Below are 26,367 nucleotides of genomic sequence, written 5' to 3'. Positions count from 1 at the left end.
ATCAAAGACGAATTGTATGTTTGACATTTTTCTCGTTTGTTTTAGTCGAATTTTTAAACGTATTATTATGATTAAATTTCTAATTTTTGGCGAATAATTTCCTTATCGATTTTTAGCAGTCCGCGAATTTACTAGATATGGATGATACATAGTATGTACCATCAATAGTTTGGCAGATCAAAACTTTGTGCTCAACAAGATGCTATATAGTATGTATCACTACACCATAACAGACTATTTGCAACAGTAAACAAGCGTTGCTAATAATTTTCGCAACGCTTTTTAAGCGTTGCAAATATGGCGTGGGTAAAGTGTTGGAAATTTTTGCAACGGTTAATAAGCGTTGCAAATATAAATTTCCAACGCTTTTTAAGCGTTGCAATAATGATTTGCAACACTTTTTATAACTATTTTGTACACAAATTTAAAATATTTGCAACGGTTTTTTTATTTCACAAACGCTTTTTAAGCGTTGGTAATTTGTAACGGTTTTTAACCGTTGCAAAGTTGTTAGTTAATTTAAAAAAGATAATTTAAAAATCATTTGTAACGGTTATGAACCGTTGCTGATAAAAAAAAAAATTCTCATATTTTGTAGCGACTAGCTAAACCTACAAAAAGATGCCCCCTCTTGCACCATATACATAAATCATAAATTCTTATTTAAGCTAAATTTATCTTGTACACGATACATTTTCATACTATTTTACAAAGAAACCATAATATATATGGGAAAAAAAATTGATAAAGTACAAAACTAATCCAACCATATACATTCACAACTTTGAGCGATTTTCTAAACCTCACAAACTTATTGTTGAACTATCACAATAAAAAAAGTTTTCATATTATATGATCCTAAACAAGAGATAACAGCTTGCGTTGTGGAAAACCCTACGCCCATTTACTTCCACAAATGCTCCAAAAGAGATCCTAGCATTAAGATAAAATAGTCGACCAAGAAAAGATCATGAAGCAGACAATAAGGGGATCAAGACCAATTCAAACGGTAAATACTGATAATCTAAGGTATAGTGGATTGAGCTTAACAGTAAAGAAAGACTAGGGATGCTCACCTCTACATCAAAACCCAAATGGAGATTCATGAAAGATTCACATTATCAAGCACGAACTTATCTCTCAGCAGCAAACGACATTGTTTGCCTGAATGCATGAAAATGCACTTTCACACCCCTACAAACAAACAAGTAAAGTTTTAGCTTAACAACAACACCAATAAGCAAATAATAACATTTCATTAATTACCTTGACGACAATGTAGTGAAATCCATTTCCCACTAAATCTTTAGCAAAATTGAACCACTCTTGATATGAAACTTGAAGTCAATTCTCATCCACGGATTTTCTCTCTAAGAATCAATGCCTCATATCTTAATGCCAAACAACTCTGCCAAAGTCAACGAAATTAATACAAATCTATTCAAGAAACCAGTAACGCCAAAGAAAGAAAGATAATTATTACTATTACTACTACTACTACTACTACTACTACTACTATTATTACTACTACTACTACTATTACTATTACTACTACTACTACTACATTTGTAGAACTTTTGGCACTGGTTTCCATGAATGGAATTCTAATTTCATCAGCAAAAGTCTAAACACGTATAAGAATAGATGTCAGAAGAGTAGTTAAAGCTTATGGATGACTTCTTTAGACTATTAATATTCTAAACTGCAGTTAGTTTATCTGTTCAAGGTTGTTATTATACCATATGCTAACAAAGCGACTCAATTTTCTTGAAATAAGGAAGTCCGGTTTACGAATCAAGTAAGCTTCAATAATGCATGAAGAAATGAGAGAACGGTTGTATCCCCTTGCATCAATAATTTCCAAATTGTTAATCTTGATGCCCTGTTAGAAGATTTGCCAATAAGGAATCTTTGTTAGCGCAAAGAAAAGTTCAAAATCAACACAAACAATGGAAAAACCACTGAAACTTAATTTTTATAATCATCTTTGTACATGTGTTGCAACAAGCACACAACAAGAACACTAACAAACAGGTATATAGTTTTGAGAAAGAAACACGGAACTACTCCAAGGTTAAAACCTTTGTGGCGATATAATCCCATGAGCATGAGGGTGCTCTTGATCAAGAGGAGCTGATGCGAACACAAGGGGCTGCTGAGATTTCTAGTCTTTGCCGAACATGAGAGGGCTCTTGAAAGAACATGAGGGGCAGCTACCGAACATGAGGGGGTTGCTGCTTAATTTTAGCTGTGGTTGAGATCGGGGAGGATCTTGAGCACGAGCATGAGGGCGATGTTGATCTTTCGTCTATGAGGGCTCGTGGTACATGAGGGCACTGCTGTCCATGAGGATGGGGGCTTAACCCGGCAGAGAAAGCTCCGGAGAAAGCTACGAGGAAAGGCGGTGAATGAATTCCGCAGAGAAATCTCACCCAAAGTGTCGCGACAACTGCGGCGTCACGAGGGGAGTATAACATCGGGAGAAACACTCTTGAGAGGGAGTCCCACTTTCTCAAGCATGGAGTCAAGAAAATCATATGATACATGATTATATACTTTCTCATCAAATCAGCGTCGCATACGATACCTGGAATGTGGAATACCTTTTTCTGACGATCATCTTTCCTTAGAACAATGTGAATCTATCTAATTTACCAGTTCAAAGACTAAAGTCAATCTATCCAACTTGGTCCTTGCAATAATACCTCTTAAATGGGTTTCTTTAAGTGAAGAAAGTCACGAATGACCAAAATTTCTAACAAGGAGAACTTGTCAGATGAGGCAACATTGGTGTTGGCTTGGTTAAACAGCGTGTAGTACCCAAGGCATAGGTGGGGCACTTGATCTGTTGCAATAAGTGCCCATGTGCACTTGATCTTGTAGGTTGTTTACACCTTATAATTCTAGAACAAGTCGAATTAGAGTCATCCAGCAAATTTGCAGCAATAGAGAGGATTTTAGATAGCCCAAAGGATAGATAGGTATGATAAATGAGTAGGAATAAGTTTATAGGATAGTTGAACTCAATATGTAAAAACGAGAGAATCAACAAAATCGCCTCTATATGCATACTTAGCATTCCGAAAAATAGAAGAAAAAAAACACTTAATACCCTGAATAAATGAATAATAAGTAACTACTAGCTGGTATTTACAAGTATGAATAATGTGTTCAATTAAGTAATTAAGCTTAATGGTTTCTCAACTTGTTTGTGTGAAGGACAGACAGCTCGTATGCACATTTTGGTTATGGCCACGTTTAGTTGACACCAAGAGTAGAAGAATATATAAGTATAGCAAGAAAGAAAAAAGAATATACCAGAAAGCAGTATAGTTAGCGAAACGAGAAGCAGAGGCCAATGGATTTTACAACTATAGAGAAAAGTACTTATCCGATTCCATATATACCAGCATTCTATATAAATGTTTTGAATACTAGATTGCTGGGTTGATAGAAAAGTACTATTCTGCGGTGATGTTTACGGAACAGCTCTGTTTTTCCTTTCTCCATAGCTACTACTTTCTTTTCAAATAGTTGTAGACAAAATGTTTGAACTAATACCTGAAAATTCTTACAAGCCTGTAACTAAAAGGCATCCAAAACAGCCCTCCTCTCCTATTCTTTGCACTGAGTTACTATAACCGTACAGAAAGAACACAACACATATTATGTGTTTGTGAATGTTAACTTTACTATATGTCTTTATCGAAGGAACTATATCCTAAATCATATAATTCAAAGATGTTTGAGAGACTCAGTGCAAGGAAGCTATATCCAAGAGTCAAAAGGTACTACTATTTCCTATCTGTTTCCAATATAGATATATTACCCCATATTCACCAACCACATAATCTATAACGCCGATAAGAGGATTTCATCTTCTAAAGATAGTATCAGACACTATCTTTTAGTATTTTAGAATCACGTGTTATGAATGAAAGTATGAAACTAATCTCCGTATTACTTAGGTAACATAGTATGCCAAAAATGTCAATGAAGTAGATTTTTAACCAAAATCAATATAAATCTATCTTCTTAGGGTTCAGGTTCAGCCATGGATTCTTGTAATTCCAAATAACTTTCAAACTTAAATATGTAATCCAAAGCATAGGAAACTTACAAGTGGGGTGTACACAAACAGAATATGGATGACTCCTATACACCGGTTGGACAATGGAGAGATCGGAAGTATAAAAAAGTTCAGAAACAATCAAACACGAGACTTACACACAAGACCAACAAAGGAGGAACGGTAAAGGTCCAAAACTCCAAACGACTTATTACAAGTTAGTCAAAGAAAATGACAAGTATCTATAATATTAGCTTAATAACATTATTTCTCAACCGATAAAATAAAAACAAAAAAACAAATAACCTTACTTCTGAATAAATCTACTCAACTCTAGAATCCCCATGAGAAGATGACATCGGTATACATGTCCATAACGTTATATGTACATTAGTATACCTATTTCATCAACTGCTAATGGTGACTCATTCGATAAAGGGAACAAACTTCCCTTGGTCCCTTCATTTTAAACATGATAAAGGCTGTCAAATGAGACCTTGGAGACAAAATTAAGGGCCTTTGAATATCGACTTCTCATCCCTTGTTCCTCGGATAGTTTTTTCCAATACATCAAAATGTCAATTGTTTGTGTATGCTAAAGTTTGGAGTTGTTGGTCACAACAAAAAGATAGAAATACTGCAGATAAATGGAGTCAAGGGGTACCAAAAGAAAAATTGACGGAATAACACAACATGTAATGAAACTCGGATAAACCACTAACCGTGACATTGCACAATGATTTTAAACATGTGTGGGATAGCAGACCAAAGATCACAGTTTAGAAACGTAACATCAAAAAATTGAAGGTACTATACCTGGCTGCGTGTTAATGTCGACACTGAAAAGCCAACATCCAAATCCGGGATGTGAATGATACCAGCCAACCACCATCTCGGCCTGCAATGCATGGAAAATATAAGTACATAGAATCACATAACCACATATTAGTCACTAAAGGCACGAGGGGGTTTGAAAGGATAAGAAACGAAAACCAAAAATCAAAGAAAATCAAGTGGTCGCGTGAGGTAGGTAGATATACTCGTCTTATGTTCTTAGACATGGCATGATGGTGCATTTTTTTGTGTTTTCTCTATGTTTCTATCCATCTCTTGCAAGCGCTTTTTATTCTTTTGACTTGTAACGTAGGCCTTCTCAGCCATCCCCTTATTAATGAAATTTCACTTTCATCGAAGAAAAAAAAAGAAAAGGCACATCAAAGTAACACGGGGCCTTAAATTATTCTCATCATCGAAAGTCTAACGGTTAACCTTACCTACTGACACTTGTTACGCTCCTAAAAAATTTCCTTACATTAATACAAAAACATAGTCATTACTTAAACCTGCATTCGCCAAAATTTTCAAGTACAATGCATAGTGAACACTAGTTTAGTTTCTTCATCCGTAGCTTCTTTTTTCTCAGTCTAGAATTCTATAGATAGACCCTTTACTCTTAGACCAAACAACATACAAGTTTCAAAACACCAATTCCAGTCCCCTTTTCTCACATCTACGACTAGTCGAATATATCCTCACTAAAAAATCATAAAATAGGCTAATTCGATAACTTTGTTTTCTTGCCAACCAACTCAATGCTTTATTGCTATGTTGTCAAAATCAATCCTAAAAGGCGGAAGGCGTTAGTAGCGAAACCCAAAGTTTGCACACCGCCTACGACTCTGAGCTCCATTGCTATGTAGTCGTGGGCTTATCATCCCTCACTAGTCACCAATGCTTTAAGAAAATTCGAATCTAATTGGCCATGCATATTTTAGTGGATACAAATCTACTGATTGTTACTGACGTTCTCCTACAACACAGTCCCACTTGAAAGAGAAGAAGAAAAATTAGGCAGCCAACAAAAACACCAACCACCGGATCAAAGAAAAGGAATTAGATACCAAGTGACGCTGCAACTTGAGACAAAATATGGGCTGTGGACACTAACTAAAACAACCACTAGCTAAACATCCATTTCTAAGACACCCATTTCTTAGAAATATCGCTAAGAAAGGAATGAAAAAAAACTGAATTCATCCATTTCTTGCAATGTCGATAATCAGGACTAGTTAATTAAGTTAGTAACTAGAAAGAAAATGAACGATTATTACCTCAAACTGCAAGAAAATACGACTGTGTCAAAACGGACTTCCAAACTCCTTGTTTTCTTCTTCTTCTTCAGTTTCAACTTTCTGTTCTTCTTCTTCTGGGTATGGTATTGCTACTTCTTCTCCCCCTTGATTTTCATCTTCTATTATTATAGCAGCTATAATAATAGTTAGGAGCAATTCCAAATTCCTTTGGTAACATTCTGGAATTGATTGTGATTAGATAACAAAATCAGAACATTAGTTCAAAGAATATTGATTTTCGCCAATTTTCGAACCCAATTTAATAAAAAAACACACAAAAACAATTTGGGTTTTTGAAAAACGATATCATGCAAATTCACAAATGAAACAAAGAAGAACAAAAGAATAAGCAATTACCAGAGCATTTGTTGTTAATTTCTGTTTTTGCTTCTTTGGGGTTTGTTTGTTTGGATGTGTTGAGACGAAAAACCAACTAAGGACGAATTTTGTGGATCTGGAAGTTTTTTTTTTGTTTTTGGATCTGTTGTACAACAACACCGCGATACCATAGGGAGGAAATGAGTTGGATGTCAAGTACGTGGTCTAAAGAATATTATGGTTTCTGGGTCGAGGATGCATGTCAACAATCCATTTCTTGTTTTCTTTGATTGAGGAGTGCGAAAATTAGGGATCTTGAGATAATGCGGCGGTGAGAGAGAGAGAGGAGAGAAAAAAAAAATTATGTTTTATATTTCGATATTTTTGGTTTCTCTCTGTTCGCGAAATTTTTAAGTTTGTAACACTTCTCCAACGCTTTTTAAGCGTTAGCAATTAATTCCGAAAATTCACCCAAATAAAGCAACGCTTTACAACATTACCAACGCTTATTTAACGTTGATTCCAACGTTAAATAAGCATTGCAAATCAAAAAAGGTGCATGTTGCAAATATCCTATTATGGTGTAGTGTATCAACTTCCAACGTTAAATAAGCGTTGCAAATCAAAAAAGGTGCATGTTGCAAATATCCTATTATGGTGTAGTGTATCATCCTAAAAAATGGATGCTACATATGATATACCATCCTAAACAGACAAAACGGGCCTTAATGACATCCGCAGATTGCTTTTCTATGAGCCAAACGATCTGACAATGTCGTTCAGATCATCTTGAAGCCCCAAAATGGGATGCTACATAGTATGTACTATCTATACTTTGGCAGATCAAAACTTGGTGCTCAACATAATCAAGTAAGCGGAGCGAACGATCTAGGGGCGGGTGGGGGTATGTGGCCCAAAAAGTCTTTTGGTTGGTTTCTGTCTATGTTGCACGGACGCAGACACTGACACGGCGACTCGGTTATATCTAAAAAAAGTAGGATGTAGACGCGGCAAAGGACGCAGAAATTAATTAATATTTATAATTTTATTTTATATAAATTAAACATTAAAAACTAAATTAAATGTATCAACATTCATAAATTCAAAACTATTAAAGATAAATAGCCACAAAATTAAGTTTAATATTTCCTAATCAAACTTTAAAAACATGTCATAAGTCTTAACAAAAAAAAAAAAAAAATGAAACAATTGAGTTTTTTAATATTATTTTGATTTATTTTTTTTTTTATCTTTTTAGGTCAAAATCCGCGTCCTAACTATGTTGACCGCGTCCTGACTGTGTCTTGTCCTGCGTCCAGTTTAGTTGACTGCGTCTTGACCATGTTGACCGCGTCCGACGCGCATCCATGCCGCGTCCATGTCCGATGCGAACACAACCTATTAGGAGGTGCGTCCGTGCTTTAGAGGTTTCTGTCTGTCCTCATTTTCTTTCGCGCCCCCTCATCTCTCTCTCTCTCTCGATGTCTCCCCTGTCTCTCTCTCTCTCTCTCTCTCTCTCTCTCTCTCATCTATCTATGCTACGATTCTTATCTCTGCTCAAAATATCTCTCCCGCCCTCCCCCATCTCTCTCTCGATACCCCATCAACAAAGAAACTGCTTAGTCTATGAATTTTTTCGCTCTAGATTTAAGGAAGAACGAATGAAAGTGCAATCAGGTATTTTTCTCTCTTATCACTAAGATCAATTAAGCTTGATAAATTAAAGGGCATGTTTGTTATGGAGGAAATGCTAGGGAAAGGAAAGGAAAAGAGATGTGGTCCACCTTTTCCATAGTTTTTTTGTTGTTTGTTTGCCCATGGAAAGGAAAGACTACTTTCCGTGTAGAAACAAAACTAGGGAAATGGAAAATGGTTTTGAGTCTATGGTCCAGACCTAAAAAATTTAAGGAAAGGAAAGGAAAGAAAAATACAGGCACAATTTACTTTTCTTTCCACAATTTACCAAACAGACACAATTTTAAAACAGTTTCCATTCCATTTCTTTCCTTTCCATTAGTTAAAATTTAACAAACAGGCCCTTTAAGCCTGTTTGTTATGAAGGAAAGGTTAGGGAAAGGAAAGGAAAAGAGGTGTGGTCTACCTTTTTCATAGTTTTGTAGTTGTTTGTTTCCCCATGAAAAAGAAAAATTGTTGTTGACCTTGCCTCTTTTTGTATGTGAGATGTGGGATGTGGATGATGTAGATAGATGATGTAGATGGATGATGGTCGTTGAACAAAATAGAAGCGTATCAAAACCTAATTATCCCTCAATAAGTAAAGGATGAGTAGGGTATCGTTCCACTTTTAAGTGTATGTTATGTGAAGGACAGGACTGGAAAGGGGGTTTAAGGGATTAAAAACTATGATTGTAGAGATTTTAGATTCTAATGCTAAACTAAACTATTGGGAATTTATAAGAAAGGGAATTCAAGAGATTATAATCCACCAATACTTTTAATCAATGACCTTCTGCTTCATGGTTGTTCTTACAAGTAGACTACAATTAGGCAATCGAGCAAGTGTCGAAGCCCTCTTGGACGAAACATCGTTAACAATTAACTCTACTTAAGGTTGTTCCTATGTTTATGCTATTAATATCTTCTTTCCTTTTATGTAAGCTCGGGCAACCATTCAATGTATTACCGAGAGCAACATCAAGGAGTACTTCCTAATAGGGCGGCCATTCAATGAATCACCACTTAAGACAAACACAAAGAATACTTCCCTTAGGCAGCCACTCCCTGAGCTACCCTTTCTAAGGCAACACAAAAAATACCTCCCTAACTCTAAAGAACTATATTACTAGAAGAAAAGTAAAGAACACTAGCATGATATTAATATTGCAAAACATAAACCCTATTCTATACTTCCATCCCCTGGTGTAGGCAATAGAACTAATAACTAAAAACATAAATAACTAACCTGATTGAAGAACACCATGAACTAGAAGAATCATTAAACCTTAAGCACCAGCTTCATCTCCTCCCTTGAATGAGAAGATTAGCCTTCCATATAGAAGGAAGAAGACGAAGAACGAGAAGAAAAGTCGAAGAGCATAAGACTAGAAAAGACTAATTTATTAAGACTCAGCTAGTTAAAAATGAAACTTTTATTATTAATCTCTCTCTGCCTCAAGTTCTGGAGACAAGAATATAAGTGAATTGGCAAATTACATGAGGCACTTAGGTCATCTATTTATAAGGGTTACAATGAGTTCTAGAAGCATTCCAAACCGCCATTTGTTTTCTAATACAAATAGACTTCTTTCAGAGTCCAACTTCGTCTCCAAAACTGAGAAGGAATTGGCTACAGTGTCATTTCATGCGTCTGGATGCGCGATCCATGCGTCCCAGACAAGGAAGTCTATTTTGTCTCTTCTGCTCTATCCTTCTATCCTCTTTTGCGGGCTTTGGTCCAAGTAACGAATCCTTTGGCCTTGGGCTTCCAAATAGGCTTTAAAGTAGGTCCAAGTCGCATCTTTAATAACTTCAATTCCTTGGCCTTCTCCATGATTGTCCACGCGCTTCCCATGTGATAATTAATGCTCCGAATTGCTCTGTTTTACCCCTTTTTCTATAATATTCTACAAAACTCTCTCTTTCACCTGTAGAATCATAAAATATAGCTTACAAACACTATTAGTCTACTAAGATGGCTAAACAAGAGGCATAATCGAGGATTAAATTGCACTTTTTGAGCACTTATCACAATTCCCAACTAGCCTTTTGCTAGTCTCTTAGCAAATAAGATAAAAAATAGATAAGTGATCAAAATCACATCCTAATAACAAAAATAAAATCCTAACTCATTTTCGCAGACATCGCGATTGCATTTACCATATGCAATAAGGCTTTAAACCTTTAAGTTCCCCAAAAACGACGAGTTATAGTCTCGTGAGGGTTTGCAGGTGATATACCCACAAAATCAATCAATAGCATGTTTAAGAATGAGAGTATTTTTCATAGAGAGAAATTTCTTACCTACTTAGTGCTTACTCCAACAAACGGTCTCCATTGCTAACTACATCGCTGCAAAGACTCATAGACTATGATGGGAGATAGTAAAAATTGACAAAATTCTTAATCAAGGCTTATGTGTGTACTTAGTCAATCTCCTATACTCATCTATCTAAGAAACGGAATTCCTAGTTTACCATAGGTAGATAATCTCAACTTTCAATCCTCACTGGTCATACTCTCAGAAAAGAATCTCTCAGAAGATGGTCTACTATTTTACCTCATGTATGTGGGGAAAAGAATAATGAATACGAACATCCCACATATTACCTTGAAAAACGGACTTCTGGATGAAATTAGTCTCATGGAAAGAATGTCAATGACATATGAAGTGTCGGGTCCTTCACTTTAGCATCATCTCACCTATTCTAGACTTCGTACCATACTATAGTGATAAGTCATAGGTTGTAATTTGGCTTGGGTATTGGTTTATGAAGGAAAGGTAAAAAGGATTCTAAGGTTGTTTCTGAAAACACTAAGGGTTTTGCTTCATTCTTTAGAAGATTTCTTCAAATTTTGTATTACAGAGAAAATTCTTCCTTTGTCTTAGCTTTTCCATCCATTCTGTTCAACTTTTTTTTTTTTTTTTTTTTTTTTTAAGTGGAAATTTTATTAATACTGGTAACGAGTTTTACAAATAATTAGGACAAGCGTGCAACAAGCTGTGCCGCAAGTCCTTTCTGAATAGCAAAACCTATCCTCCTAAAAACAAACTCGTTAGAACCAACTGTCATTACATTGCAGTCCATAACTTTCTACAATCTCTTAAGGAGCTCAACAGACTGTTCTGCCAAGAAACCAAAGGTGTCAAAACTGAAAGGAATGAAACAATGCTGGTTAGCTCTACAAGCCTCCTCGTGTTTCTCAATTTTTCCTACTACGCTCTCTATTAGCTTCGCTTCTCCCACCTCAAAGACTCCATTCCCAAGCCCTACTAATGGAGACGCTCCGGTTACATCAACACACGATGCCTCCCCTCGCACTCAATTTGTAGATCAATACATCCGCAGTCGAAGTGTCGATCTCCCTCGTTCGGATCGGTGAGAAAATTCACAGAGCCTCTTCTTCTTCACGTACCCAGCCCTCCAAAATGCATCACATAAAATATCTCGACATGATGATCATGTCGGTATTTGAAGCCCGGAAAATATCTACAATGTGCCTTTGATGATCCCCAAAAGTATCTAGTCTGCTCTTTTTGCACACAGGGCATAGACCACCATCTGAGTACAAAGGAATCATGAGGCGGTACCGGAGAATAGAACGATACTCTACCGGCGACATGCGCTGTCTAAGTCCCTCCATCGGAATAGCAAGTAGGAAATCCTTTGCATGTTCTGATTGTAAGCATCCAATGACTGCTTTCTGACGAGCAAATAACACAAACTCCCTCTCAAGACCAGCAACAATCTTACCATAGAACGCTTCCGCCAAAACTTTTTGTGGTTTTGAGGGGACGGTAGCACTCACAGCCATAGAACTGAGGTCAAAATCGGGTAGACAGAGACTCAATGCACTGCTAGCAACATCAAGAATCTCATCCAAAGGTACTGGGCCATAACTCCTAAGAATGTGGTTCAAGCTCGGTCCGACGATGGGGAGGCCACAAAAGCAAACGTAGATACATCAGTGGCACAATAAATACCTAAACCGCCTAGACGTAATGGGAGTGTCGATAAATGCCACTGTAAATCACCGAAGCCAGGACCATCAGAAACCACAATACCCTGGAGAACACTGCGGAGATGCCGATCAAAGGTCTGAGCTGCCTCTCTGAAAAAGTATGGTGGACAAGTACGAATCGGGAAGACCAACTTAGAGAGCCCAACACAAGCTCGTAAGAGCCCTAACTCACACTGTGGATCTTCTAATACAGCCAAACAGTCCATCAGAGTTATAGCCTTGTCAATACGCTTGCGAACAAGGCCCATGACAAAAGATGCATCAGTGCTAACTGCACCTCCAAACAACCTGACCCCCTGCTGAGGATGGGACAAATCTGAAGGAAAGAGACCAGGAGTAGAGCGACGTGGATCTAGTGATGGCCAAAATATCTCAGTTTTAGCCACATTAAGAACCAACCCATAAGAAGGTCCTTCTTCCTGAATCATACCCAAAGCTGTCGCCACCTGTTCTGTATCCCCGACCAGAGTCCCATCATCTAGGTACCACGCCTGTAGCAATAACTGACAACTGGACTGGATCCGTAGAATAAGAGGATGCAACACCAGTGCAAATAGAAGGGGACCTAGAGGGTCGCCTTGTTGGACCCCAGTAGCAGACCATATGTAGCCATCCCCCACGTATAACCTCGCAGGCTGACAATACAAGTACTCGACCCAAGGGGCAATAGCTGGGCATCGGATACGAACCTCTTTCAACATGATGGTCCGATCAACCATGTTAAAAGCATTCTGAAAATCTACCAACAGCATAGAAAGAGAGCTATTGTCGCTGTTAGCATACACCATACGGTTGACAGCGTGCAAAATCGCCTCTGCTCCACCAGAAACACCCACCCCATACTGGAAATCCTGTAAGTACCCAACCACATCTCTGGAAACTCCTCTCATTGCAATCTTAGAGACCAAACGACGCCAAACCATGCCCACAGCTATAGGACGAATACTGTTATCTGGCTTAAGAAGTGGAGTAAGCGGAGCACTTGCTATAAATTCCGCTAACGGCTGTGGACATCGTCCCTGTAACCAAAGATTCACCACAGGGGTCAATGCATCTAGCAAATCAGACGATATAGCTGCTGCAGCACCACTCATAGCATCCAACAAATGCTGAGCTCGGAGACCATCCCGACCACAAGAAGTGCCTTTCGGAAACGACCTAATGCATGACAAAAGGGTATTTCTCTCTACAAATAAAGGAGGCTCGGCAAAAGGAACAGTTGGTCTCACAGGTGGTTGTCGCACTGGGTGTTTCTCCTCTAATGCTTGGATAGTCTCCGCCGAGTTAGGGGTGACCCCTGATGATGACAACACTTTTACCGCTGCGGTAAAATGTCCATCAGCAACCTTCTGTAAGCATCGACGCACATTCTGAGTAGAAACAGATCGCTGGGGTGGCTGGATTGAAAGAGGCTCTACTGCAGACTCTAAGAGGCGAAACAGTCCACCAGGCTCGTTCCATATCGTCAACGCATGGAGTATCTGTTTCTGCTGAAGGTTTTTCCTAGTACCAGATCGACGTTCCTGACGATTCTGTGGTTGGAAAACCTGTAGAGTGCAGCACGGGAGAAGGAGAAGACGAACCCATGACAAAACTGAACTAGGATCAACCGTAATATCCCAGAGAGCAGACTTCAATGCACCAGAAAATGCCAAACGACATGCACGTGGTATACTTTTCACAGTGCGAAAGGGTATACGAAATGCCCTATCAAGTAACGTCTCATCAAGAGAGGGAACAACACCCAGAGGCCTCGGGATATCACTAGCGTCTCCTTGTGATGTGAGTGCAGATTGCATAGTCATAGGGATAGGCGGTGGTTCTGGTATATCGACAATAAGGCATCCCAACTCTCCATTATCAGTCATTTCCGGTGGTTTTGTGATGCCTCCTGAATGACGACATGGTATGGTTAATGCATGCATGCTGAGACAGTGGCCACATATCCATTTGTTCACCGTTTTCAAAAAATTAAGAAGGGATAAATATGAACTTATGTCCTTCTTAATCTTATCCCGCAGGCTATCTATATCTCCCTGACCACCCAAGTGTTGTTTCTTAATGTGAGTTTCGATATACGAAACCGCAAAGCCGCCACCACCATTGGCCCCATCTTTGCACTTGTCAAACTCACGAAAAGGACAATGCACATGCTTCTTCTGAGAGAGCATGATGACGACACCCTATGTTCGAACAAACCCAAAAACAGACGACACCAATACGAAACCACAACAAACAAAAGCACTACCATAAATCAAACCCAACCACCAAACATAGCATGGAAGCAAACCCAACTCCAACAAAACCAACCGACAAACCTTACTCTGTGCTTAATGGGATTAAAGTTCCAAGCAATTGTGGAAAGCATCGTCCAAGCGGTACATATGGATGGACCAAGGTATGGATCCAGGCAGACTCAACAGTAGCAAGAAGCTTTTCAAGGGATCAGGTCCACTGGAAATGCAGAGCGAGCAAAGTCCAATGGCTTCTAATCACTACAACATAGCGAGAAGCTAATTTCTCGGCCGATCAGTGAAAGGAAGGGGTGGTGGTGGTATTGCACGAGTGGTGCGGCGAAGGTGGCGTTAGTGGTCGATGGGAGATGATGAATGGGGATGGTATTTTGGACTGACGTGGTGGAGATTATGAAGGGCGGTGGTGGAGATGATGGATGGGGGATGATAGATGATGGTGTAAAGTGATGCTGGCAGCCGATGGTAGTGGTGGTGGTCAGGGTCTGGTTTTGATGGTGGCGGAAGGTGGTGGTTGGGGTCTGTTGCGGGGTTTATGAAGAAGGTGGAGGTCGGGGTTTTTTTTTTTTTTTGGGGAGAAGGTGTTGGGGGTCTGAAGGTTTTTGGTGGTCGGGGTCTAGTTTTGATGGTGGTGGAAGGTGGTGGTTGGGGTCTGTTGTGGGGTTTATGGAGAAGGTGGAGGTCGGAGGTCGGGGTCTGTTACGGGGGCTGGTGGAAGGTGATGGGGGTGGGGCTGGGCGCGTGTTGGGTTTAGAATCCTGGCTCCGTCCCTGGCTTAGAATCCTGGCTCCGTCCCTGTGCTCGAGGATATTATTTTTATTGACATGGAAGTGGTTGGTTTGAGAGTCGTTGAAATCTCTTCCATTAAGCGAAACTTAGTAGATTTAAGATTCCAATACAATTTCGAAGCAGTAATCAAACCCCCATTTTTTTTTTTTTTTTTTTAGCTTAGTGGTATATCCTTGATTAGTACTGGATATGCTTGTTTTCCACTAGCTTCTTTCACTTAAAACAGAATGATGGTCTTTATTGTATCTCTCTGATATTTCTTTGTAATCTTCCTTTTGTGCTCTTTATTCCTATTGTTCCCTTCGTATTCTTAGAAACATATGGGTATGGCTGATAAAGATTTTGGTTATACTCCTTGTCTGGAGTTGGGTAAAAGATAAAAGGTTTTGAAAGAAAATGGCTTATTTTAAGGCTCAAAAGGGTTTAACATGACGGTCCTACTAGGTGGGATAAAGGCTGAATGAGTTCACTACTTGACTTATCAGTATGATACTTTATTTCGAATAGACTACAAGACCTAATGACTATCTCCCCAGTTGATGTCACTTCCTGATTAACCAAATCAACAAATAATGAGACTTTATTACAACGACATAAAGAATTGAAAGATGTTGAGTCACTAAGACTCGGATTTTTCATAAAAACTCTCCAAAGAATGGGTATAAAGCTCAAGTCTCACGAGCTAAGTCTAAAAATTCTACTTCCAGTTTACTAGGGGTTTAAATCTCTGTTCTAGCAAAAGTACACAAAACTAACCCAGTACTATGGTGGTGCTTTGATAAAGAATTCTATCAACAAGAACTATGTTCGAGCATAATAAATAGTTTAAGCGGTGATGAAATCAATAATATCAACTATCTATCAAACTCAACACTCAACAGTATAGAATATATATAGACTCATCATTAAAATTCATTTTTCTCATGCTACTGATATAGAAACAAAAATATTTTTGTTTTTGAAAACTAATTTTGGAAATTCATTTCTCAAGTACACCCTCCCCTACTTATGCATGCATTGACCTCAATGTATAAATAAGTAAATGAAATGGATGAGAAAAAGGTAGGATATTACCATTGATACCGAATATCAAGAATTAGTTCAAGAAACAAATTTTTAGGTCTTTTTACATCAGATCCCCAAGACGTAATGTGAGTCTTTTAAAGTCAAATTCTCAAGACTTTTGAGTCCTTTATAGTCAGATCCTCAAGACTAGTATTCCCACCCACTAGGTTCCACTTTGTAGGAATTCTTCTGATCTCTCTCAGCATGTAATTGACAAAAGTATACCTTGTACCAACAATTTTCTCTTAATGACTGTAATCCAGGACAAGTTTCAGAATGACAATTCTTACAGCAACCTAGCTTATGCAATCTCCTCTTATGCGCAAATGGACTTTTACCGAACCCTACACGAGCCATAGAAATAATCTTCCTTTGAAGGTCAACAGGGAGTAAATCCCATAAACTAACATGTGGGGAATACATTGGTTTCCATCTCAAAACTGATCTCTCTACAACATTCTTACTTCTTGTAGATATCTTCGCTCGATCTACTAGAATTCCTTCCTTTGAAACTTGGTGACCTAGCACTATCCCTTCCTTTGCCATGAAGTGACACTTTTCCCAGTTCAAAACTAAGTTGGTATCGCAACAACGTTTAAGGACTAAGGAGAGATGGTGCAGGCAATCCTCAAACAGACATGTGAATGTGGTTTTCTCTTGGTCCTCTAGGTGAATATGGATCTGAAAATATCCTGGGTAACCATCAAGAGAGCAGTAGTAAGCTTGTCCAGCTAATCTTTCTAATCTTTGATCGATGAATGGCAATGGAAGATGATCTTTCCTCGATGCACTATTCAGCTTCCTGTAATCGATGCAAGCTCTCCATCCAGTCTGAATCCTGGTTGGAATCAACTTATTGTTCTCGTTCTCGATCACTGTGGTTCCGAACTTTTTCGGCACAACTTGAACTGGACTAACCCATTGACTATCAGAAATAGGGTAGATAATGTCGACGTCAAGGAGTTTGACGACCTCTTCTCGGACTACTTCCTTCATCTTCGGATTAAGCCTCCTCTATGGTTGCTTAGAAGTCTTGGAATCCTCTTCCAAATGAATCCTATGTTGAACTATCATAGAGCTGATCCCCTTGATATCATCAATTGTCCAACCTATAGCTGACTTGTGTTACTTTAAAAGTGCCACTAACCTGGATTCTTGCTCCTCAATTAAATATGATGCAATGACTACTGGGTAGGTTCCCAAATCTCCCAAGAAAACATACTTGAGTGTAGACGGAAAAGGTTTCAATTCTAGCTTAGGCGGCTCCTTTTTAAGCTCTTTAGATGGTCCATCAGACATAGGCGATTCAAACTTTTCTTTGAACTTGCTGTCATCCATGACAGGTGATGAATCCAAAATTGCATTGATTTCCTCGACACTAAGTTCCTCATAGTCTGAGTCTGTCTGAGCTTTCAACAACTCATCAGCAGGATATGAATGAGTCAGATAATCCTATGCTAACATTTCAATCATGTATACCTCGTTCACAGCGCACACCTCCTGTGGTTGCAGTAACGTATGGAAAACATTGGTCTCGACTCTCATATTACCAAAAGATAACATCATATTACCGTTTCGATAGTTGATGAGTGCATTTGTAGTGGCCAAGAATGGTCTGCCTAGAATGATTGGTATCTGCCTACCAGATGTAGGTTTTGTGTCGAGTACTATGAAATCAACCGGATAATAGAAATCTTCAATCTTGACTATGACGTCTTCAATGATTCCTCTAGGTATCTTCACTGATATATCTGCCAACTGTAAAGTAACATCAGTCGGTTTTAGATCCTTCAAGCCTAACTTCTCGTAGACGAAATATGGTAGAAGATTCACACTGGCACCCAAATCTAATAAAGCTTGCTCCTCTAAAGAATCTCCAATTCTGTATGTAACAGTTGGACTTCTAGGATTTTTCAGTTTCACAACCGCTAGATTCTGTAGGTACGATGAACATCTTTGAGCGATAAAAGCTTCTTTCGGAATGTTAGTCTTCTTCTTCACTAGATCTTTCACGAACTTGGCATACGAGGGAACTTGCTTGATTGCAGTCAGAAATGGGATATTAATATGTAAATTCTGAAATACATCTCAAATCTCTTTGTACTGGTCATCCTTTATGGTATTCACTAGTTTTGAAGGAAACGGTGCTGGGGGATTCTTCAATATCGGTTATCTTCTTTTGGCTTTGGTTGGCTTGGTAACAGATAGTGGAGTGATAGGTGAAGTCACTCGTGATGGCTTCTTCTTACTTACTTGCATAGTACTTCCTTCAACTTCTTTTGCAATAGTTTCTTCAGCAGGTGGCATAACACTAGATATATCTGGAATGTTAGAACTAGGTGGGATGGTGGGGACATAAGTTTCCTTAGGCTCTGCAGAATCTTTTCCTAGTTCATAGACAATCTTGTTATAAACTTTCTTGCCTGACCTCAGAGTGGTGAGAACATTAACTTGTTCATGAGTAATCTCCAGGTTATCCACCTGTAGGACACCTCTTCCTTTCGGATTTGGCTCCGGCTGGCTTGGTAATGCTCCTTTCGATCTTTCCGTCAAGGTGGCAGCGATTTGCCCTATTTGGCCTTGAATGACACTAAAGTTATTCTCCAACTTCTGGGTTCTTTGATTTGTCTATTTCAGCTCATTGACAATGGTGGTGATAGCTTCTTCCGGATGTGGGATAACTGCTTTGCACGACTGAGGCATAGGGGGGCAATATATCCACTCATAAGATCCGGTACTAACTCTCTGTTTGTGTTGGCTTGGTATTGCTTGTTCTGGTATGACTGTTGATTTTTGTATGGTTTGCCGCAGTTTTGGAACCGACATCGGGTTATTTGAACCGGGATTTGATGATTTTGGAATCCTGGAGGAAAATTCCTCTGATTTGTATTTTGTGGCTTCCAATAATTCTGTCCCTGATTGAACTGGTTATTTCTTCCTAAAGAGTTGATACTACATGCCTTTGCATTAATATCCAGATAGTACGAACACTCTTCAGTGGTGTGGCCTTCATCAAAACATAGCTCACAAATGGCATAACAAGGCTTGGTTGGCTGAGGTTTATCTTAGAAATTGTTTGCTTTTGGAGGATTCATGGAGAGTTGATCAAACTTCTTGGTCAGAGTTTCAAGTCCTGTTGATAGGCTTGCCATAATTGATAACATTGCTTGATTTGGTTCTTCTTGAATTTGGTTGCCAAATTGCTTTGGCACCCCCTCCACTCTAGCTACGTCCTCATTGCTAGTATTCCATTGTTGAGTGTCTTCAGCTAAATTCTCGAGAAAGTTGTAGGCTTCCTCTCCATCCAATGATGTAAACTAACCTTGATACATTGGCTGTATCATCTGCTTGTTTATAGTAGAAAGTCCTCGAAAGAAAAAATGAGCCAGTATGCTCTTATCATAACCATGATGTGGACATGAGACTAGCAGATTATTGAATTTCTCCCAGCTTTGATGATATTCTTCAGTCACCTTCCCTTTGAAATTGCTGATGGCTTGCTCCATGGCATCTGTCTTCTGGGGTAGGTAGAACTTGTTCATGAACTTTTTTCCTAACTTCTCCCAGTTATTGATTGAATTGATCGGCTGTGCAGTTAACAATTTGGATGCTTTACCTTTGAGTGAGAGTGGAAAAAGAATTAACTTGATACTCTCATCCCTGATATTCTGGTTCTTGAAAGTTCTGAGGACTGATAGAAATTTGTCCATGTGAACATAAGGCTGAACATTGTCTGAACCATTGAACTTTGGAAGCATAGAGATGACTGATGCTCTAAGTTCAAACTGGTTAGCTTCTCTCTCTGGAAAAACAATACTACTGGGTGGGTCTCCAATGATTGGTGAATAGAAATCACTCAGCTTTTTCCTCTGTTGTGCTTGCATGGGTGGGATAGCTTCAGGATTATTGGTGTCCAAAACACCTCCATCATTGCTTGCGGCCATTGTATCAATCTCGTCTAGTATTCTTGTAAGTCGGTTGTTAAACCTTGTCCACTGTCGTGTTCTTACCGGACGATGATATGGACGACGGGGCATACACTAGAAAATGCTATGCGAAAAAAAACTATCCTACAATGCTTGAATAATATGCAACTATTCTAAATTATACTAAAATGTAAAACTACTTTCCTTCAATTGGGTTGGGCTTTGCAGCTAGTATCTCGCCCATTGTCTAAAGCTGTCTCTTCTAGGGTTATGGTGAATCACTTGGATTGCTTAAGTACCACTGCCCACAGACGATAGTCCGTTTGTCAAGATTCAGACAAGAAACACTAGAGTTTGATGTTTCGCTGTGTTGGCTTTCAACTTCAATTGTTGAAAAGGTCCTAAATGCAATTATACTAGAAAGCAATAAAACTAAACTATGATGCAACTATACTAAGAATGAAATAAAAAGAATGAAGATTCAACTAACCTAGATGGTAGATCTTGTCTTCGAGATGTCCTTCAAGCTTTTCTTTTTCTCAAAAGGATAGCTGATGCGGCTAAAATTACCTCAAGATCCAAACTTTTAATCTTGAAAGAAAACGTTAAACATAAACAACTTAAAACGACAGCGACACCATTTGACCTTGCCTTTTTTTGTGTGTGAGATGTGAGATGTGGATGATGTAGATAGATGATGTAGATGGATGATGGTCGTTGAACAAAATAGAAGCGTATCAAAACCTAATTATCCCTCAATAAGTAAAGGATGAGTAGGGTATCGTTCTACTTTTAAGTGTATGTTATGTGAAGGACAGGACTGGAAAGGGGGTTTAAGGGATTAAAAACTATGATTGTAGAGATTTTAGATTCTAATGCTAAACTAAACTAAATTAACTAAACTATTGGAAATTTATAAGAAAAGGAATTCAAGAGATTATAATCCACCAATACTTTTAATCTATGACCTTCTACTTCATGGTTGTTCTTACAAGTAGACTATAATTAGGCAATCGAGCGAGTGTCGATGCCCTCTTGGATGAAACATCGTTAACAATTAACTCTACTTAAGGTTGTTCCTATGTTTATGCTATTAATATCTTCTTTCCTTTTATGTAAGCTCGGGCAGCCATTCAATGTATTACCGAGAGCAACATCAAGGAGTACTTCCTAATAGGGCGGCCATTCAATGAATCACCACTTAAGGCAAACACAAAGAATACTTCCCCTAGGCAGCCACTCCCCCCCCCCCCTTCTAAGGCAACACAAAGAATACTTCCCTAACTCTAAAGAACTATACTACTAGAAGAAAAGTAAAGAACACTAGCATGATATTAATATTGCAAAACATAAACCCTATTCTATACTTCCATCCCCTGGTGTGGACAATAGAACTAATAACTAAAAACATAAATAACTAACCTGATTGAAGAACACCATGAACCAGAATAATCATTAAACCTTAAGCACCGACTTTATCTCCTCCCTTGAAGGAGAAGATTAGCTTTCCATATAGAAGGAAGAACATGAAGAATAAGAAGAAGAGTCGAAGAACATAAGACTAGAAAAGACTAATTTATTAAGACTCAGCTAGTTAAAACCGAATATTTTATTATTAATCTCTCTCTGCCTCAAGTTCTGGAGACAAGAATATAAGTGAATTGGCAAATTACATGACGCACTTAGGTCTTCTATTTATAGGGGTTACAATGACTTCTAGAAGCATTCCAAACCGCCATTTATTTCCTAATACAAATAGACTTCTTTTAGAGTCCAACTTCGTCTCCAAAACTGAGAAAGAATGCGTTTGGACACGCGATCCAAGCATTTCAGATGCGAGCAATGCGTTTGGACGTGCGATCCATGCGTCTCAGACGCGAGCAATGTGTCTGGACGCGCGATCCATGCGTCCTAAACGCGGAAGTCTATTTTGTCTCTTCTGCTCTATCCTTCTATCCTCTTTTGCGGGCTTTGGTCCAAGCAACGAATCTTTTGGCCTTGGGCTTCCAAATAGGCTTTAAAATGGGTCCAAGTCGCATCTTTAATAACTTCAATTCCTTGCCCTTCTCCATAATTGTCCACGGGCTTCCCATGTGATCCTTAATGCTCCGAATTGCTCCGTTTTACCCATTTTTCTCTAATATTCCACAAAACTCTCTCTTTCACCTGTAGAATCATGAAACATAAATTACAAACACTATTAGTCCACTAAGATGGCTAAACAAGAGGCATAATTGAGGGATAAATTGCACTTTTTGAGCACTTATCAGTTGTCCGTGTAGAAACAAAACTGGGGAAATGGAAATGGTTTTGAGTCCATGCTCTAATTTTAAAATTTTTTAGGGAAAGGAAACCGAAAAAAAAAGCCCAAAAAAAAAAAAAAATAGAATCGAAAGAGAACCAGGGAGAAAGGAACCGCCCCCTTCTTCATCTTCCTCATTTGTCTTCATCACTTCTCCTCATCTCCAATTTCAGGTAAAGACGTCTTTATTCTCTCTCTCTCTCTCTCTCTCTCTCTCTATTTTCCATTGATTTTTTTTGTTTTTTTTATTATTATGACCGAAATTACAATCAAATCAATAGAAGGAGGTATATTAGACAACCAACATATACTTTGTTTGTAAATTGCATTAGTTGTTTTTCTGTTGCTTGTTTTCATGCTAGTTATTACCATGATAGATGTAATAAGAGACTTAAGAGTTGAAGTTGCAATTCTAGTGATTTATTGGGGTTAATTTTGTATGCCATTGTGTAAATTTGTTGGTGGTGATGTCCTATATGCATGCTTTTTTAATCTTAACTATCACAAAATGGATGACAATTAAATTTTGCCATTTGGGCTTACACTTTTTTGTGGTAATTAACTTACTAATTTGACTGATTTAAGATAATAATTCAAATTTGAAAGTGGAAAACCTGCTTCTATTACCTACACACAAGAGTTATTTTTTATTCATTTTATTTGCAATTGCCCCAACAATGCGCATGGATTAATTAGACTAGTTCTATTAGAAAAAAAAAGTAGACTATTCGCATTAACAAGAAACTGACGAATACTCACCAACTTATTCCAATCATATTGTGAAGACTAGTATTTGGTTGGTTATACTTCTATATTATTTTGTCGTAATCATATTGTGAAGACTAGTATTTGGTTGGTTATACTTCTATAGTATTTTGCCGCTGACAGACGATTTAAGGAATTCCGTGGGAAATTCGTTAGATTTGTAAAAAAAAAAAAGGGTGGTAGATAGCACCTATTTCTAACATGCGAACCATGATATTAAGTGAGTCGATAAAACATAAAGAATTTTATTTCTAGGAATCTAAAAACAAAGCTAAATGCGCACGCCCAACGAAAGATTATATATGTTTATGATCGAAACAAAGCTAAATGCGCACGCCCAAAGCATGTGATTAGTTGGTTATGAAGAAATAAACTCTGTTTCTTTGTTGTTGTTGTCCTCTTTTAGGCACTATCTTTGTTTTCATATTTAAATATGTTATTTATTTATTATCTCCGCATGCCCAAAGCTAAATGCACATGCCCAAAGCAAAATGCAATTTATCTTACTTATGATTTAATATGCCTCCAGGGATATAATTCTTTCTCTGCTGATACTAATTCAAGAACCTTCTGATATATATTGTATGAAATTGTATGTTTTGATTATGTCATAGGAACATGCACTTTTTGATGTTTATTTTAAGTGTTGTGGATGTTTTGAGGATTTAAACCTAGTTCTTTGTTGTTATTTTCTAAATGCACTATGGGGTATATGGTTGTGGTAGTTTTATGGATAATATTATGCATGTGTTGTTTGCAGGTGTAGGAAATCTTGTTTATACTCTACGAGTGTTGATAAAACAAGGTAGTTTATGTCTTTTTTTTTTTTTTTTTTTTTTATTCTATATGCTGAATTTCTTTTTATAGGTGTCATGTATGATATATGTGCCCAAAATAGGATAGGTCATGCCAAAAAAAAAAAAAAAAAAAATTGCAGGAACTATAAGTTTAAAGAAAATTGTTAGGTAATATGATGTCTGTTTCCAACTTTCTTTTCCTTTCCACAGTTTTTTTTAACAAACAGGATTATTCATTTCCCCAGTTTTACTTTCCTTTCCACAGTTTACCAAACAGACACAATTTTAAAACTGTTTCCATTCCATTCCATTCCTTTCCTTTCCATAGTGGACCACTCTCATTATTTCCTTTACTTTCCATTAGTTAACATGATAGTTAATACGGGTACGCTTTGATGTGTTATATCTCTTTTATTTGGGTACATGTATGTATGGTATTAATTGCATTTTTGTTGTTTCTCTTGCTATATTCTCTTTTCGCTAACTTGATGAATTATTGGGTAGCTATACTTGCTATGCGCATTTGACGCCTTATTTGTTTGTTTGTTTTTTTTTCCAGGTGATTGAAAGCTTAGTGGTGCTGTTATGACGTAAGTGTAGAACTTCTAGGAGCCTCTCTTTTGTTTGCTGTCATCTAGTTCTTGGTACTTTACAAACCCAACTTCTTAGTTTTGTGATTTCCCCCTCATTTATAATCTCTCCATCTGTCCCTCAAGAGAATAATGAAGCGATTAGATTGATCTGTTAAGGACCTAAAACACACAATCCCTGAAGACATCATTTTCAACGAAATAGTCTCAAAAGTAGAAGCCATACACTTAATAAAATTCTACTGCGTTTGCAAACAATGGCTTAACTTACTCAAATTCGATTTGAGGTTTATCAATTTACATCTCAACCGTGTTCAATCCAAGTCCACAGTTCCAGCGTCATCTTTGTCACTAGACCCAACCACATAAAATCCCAATTCTACCACTTAGAGGTTACCTCCAATTCCAATCCCATAAAAATAGAAATTCCAGTTTCCGCTTCAATGGTTGTTGGCATTTGCAATGGTTTAATATGTTTAAGTCGTTGCTTAGCTAACTATTCGTTCAACTTATACGTGTTAAATCTTCTTACAAAAGATTACATTACTATTAAATGCAAGTTACCTCGATTTAAAAAACTTTGGAATTCGAGTCACAACGTTAATTTTGTATTTGGTTATTGTGAAAGTAGTAACGAGTACAAGATTATAAGATTGATCCATCGTAAACAGTGTTGTGTTGTAAGTGTGTTCACTATTAAAGTCGGTATTTGGGCGCAAGAAAATGTTAACCTCAATGCAATAGAAGAGACATAGAGAGTCTTAGAAAAACCTGAGGTGTCGGGTTTTGATCAAACATATTATGTACTTGTTAATGGAGTGACACATTGGTTAGGTTGTGAATCGAAGGGTGTTACTATCTGTTTTGATCTCAAGGACAAGCGTTTTTATGAGATGCAATTGCCGGATTTGGATGTTAATTATCTGTCTCATCCGGGTAAGGTCAGAGTGAGTCTTGGAGAATTGGGTGGATTACTGATAATAGTAAAATGAATAGTCTACCTATGAAATGAATGATGAACTCAAAATGATAGTAAACTAAAACTCTTTCCGTGTCTATATTTATCAAAGATTTCTCTACTCTCAATCCCTTGAGATATAGTGGAGTAGGAAGTTCGTTCCACTCCTAGTGCTCTAGCATGGAATGTTTTCTAATCTAATTAGTCGGTCTTAAGTCAATGAGAGCTTTACGAAGGTGATATACTACGATACTTACTGAATTTGATTACTTGAATTTAACTACTTAATGCTATGGAAATATGATTGTGCTTGAATCTAGATAAAGGATTAGAGGGGAATTGAATCCACCTCGAATCCAACTTAATAGCCTAACATAGATTCTTGTATCTCGATTTTTACGTTCTTACGGCAAGAAATTCGAGTTCTAATCTCTAGTGTTCATGGCATTTCTACCAAGTACTAACTAGCATGTGAGGTCGTCCACCCATTCTCATGGCGAATCACGACCTTCTAGATTGGAATAGATTTTACAATGTTTATACACTATACCACTAAGTTTTCATCAAGGCTTCATCAACCCCTCTAATGGAGGTTTTAGCCTTGAGTCATCAAACCATCATTTCCCATTTCATTATAACTACCCATCATATTAAAATTCTAACTTAACTAAATTAACTAACAATGGTTCAATCTATTTAAACTA

At 37.9% G+C, this 26,367-nt stretch overlaps 1 long non-coding RNA gene across 3 annotated transcripts; it reads right to left on the bottom strand.

Moving 5' to 3' along the window:
• Positions 1–752: 752 nt before the first annotated feature.
• LOC147494697 (uncharacterized) lies at positions 753–1,878 on the bottom strand. 3 transcript variants are annotated; one of them, XR_015199856.1, is made up of 4 exons: positions 1,792–1,878; positions 1,267–1,408; positions 1,077–1,194; positions 754–933 (listed from the first exon to the last, which is right to left on the bottom strand). It is a non-coding gene; the product is annotated as an uncharacterized LOC147494697 (long non-coding RNA). The 3 variants fall into 3 exon arrangements; XR_015199857.1 differs by lacking the exon at positions 1,792–1,878 and adding an exon at positions 1,565–1,623; XR_015199855.1 differs by lacking the exon at positions 1,792–1,878 and having other exon boundaries at positions 753–933; positions 1,267–1,473.
• Between the last annotated feature and the right edge of the window lie 24,489 nt (positions 1,879–26,367).

This window comes from Coptis chinensis, chromosome 6 (genome assembly GCF_015680905.1).
Source record: "Coptis chinensis isolate HL-2020 chromosome 6, ASM1568090v1, whole genome shotgun sequence".
In the NCBI taxonomy this organism is placed as follows: Eukaryota; Viridiplantae; Streptophyta; class Magnoliopsida; order Ranunculales; family Ranunculaceae; genus Coptis; species Coptis chinensis.
The sequence above is the reverse complement of the archived record's forward strand: the minus strand, read 5'-3'. Positions and strand labels throughout refer to the sequence as shown.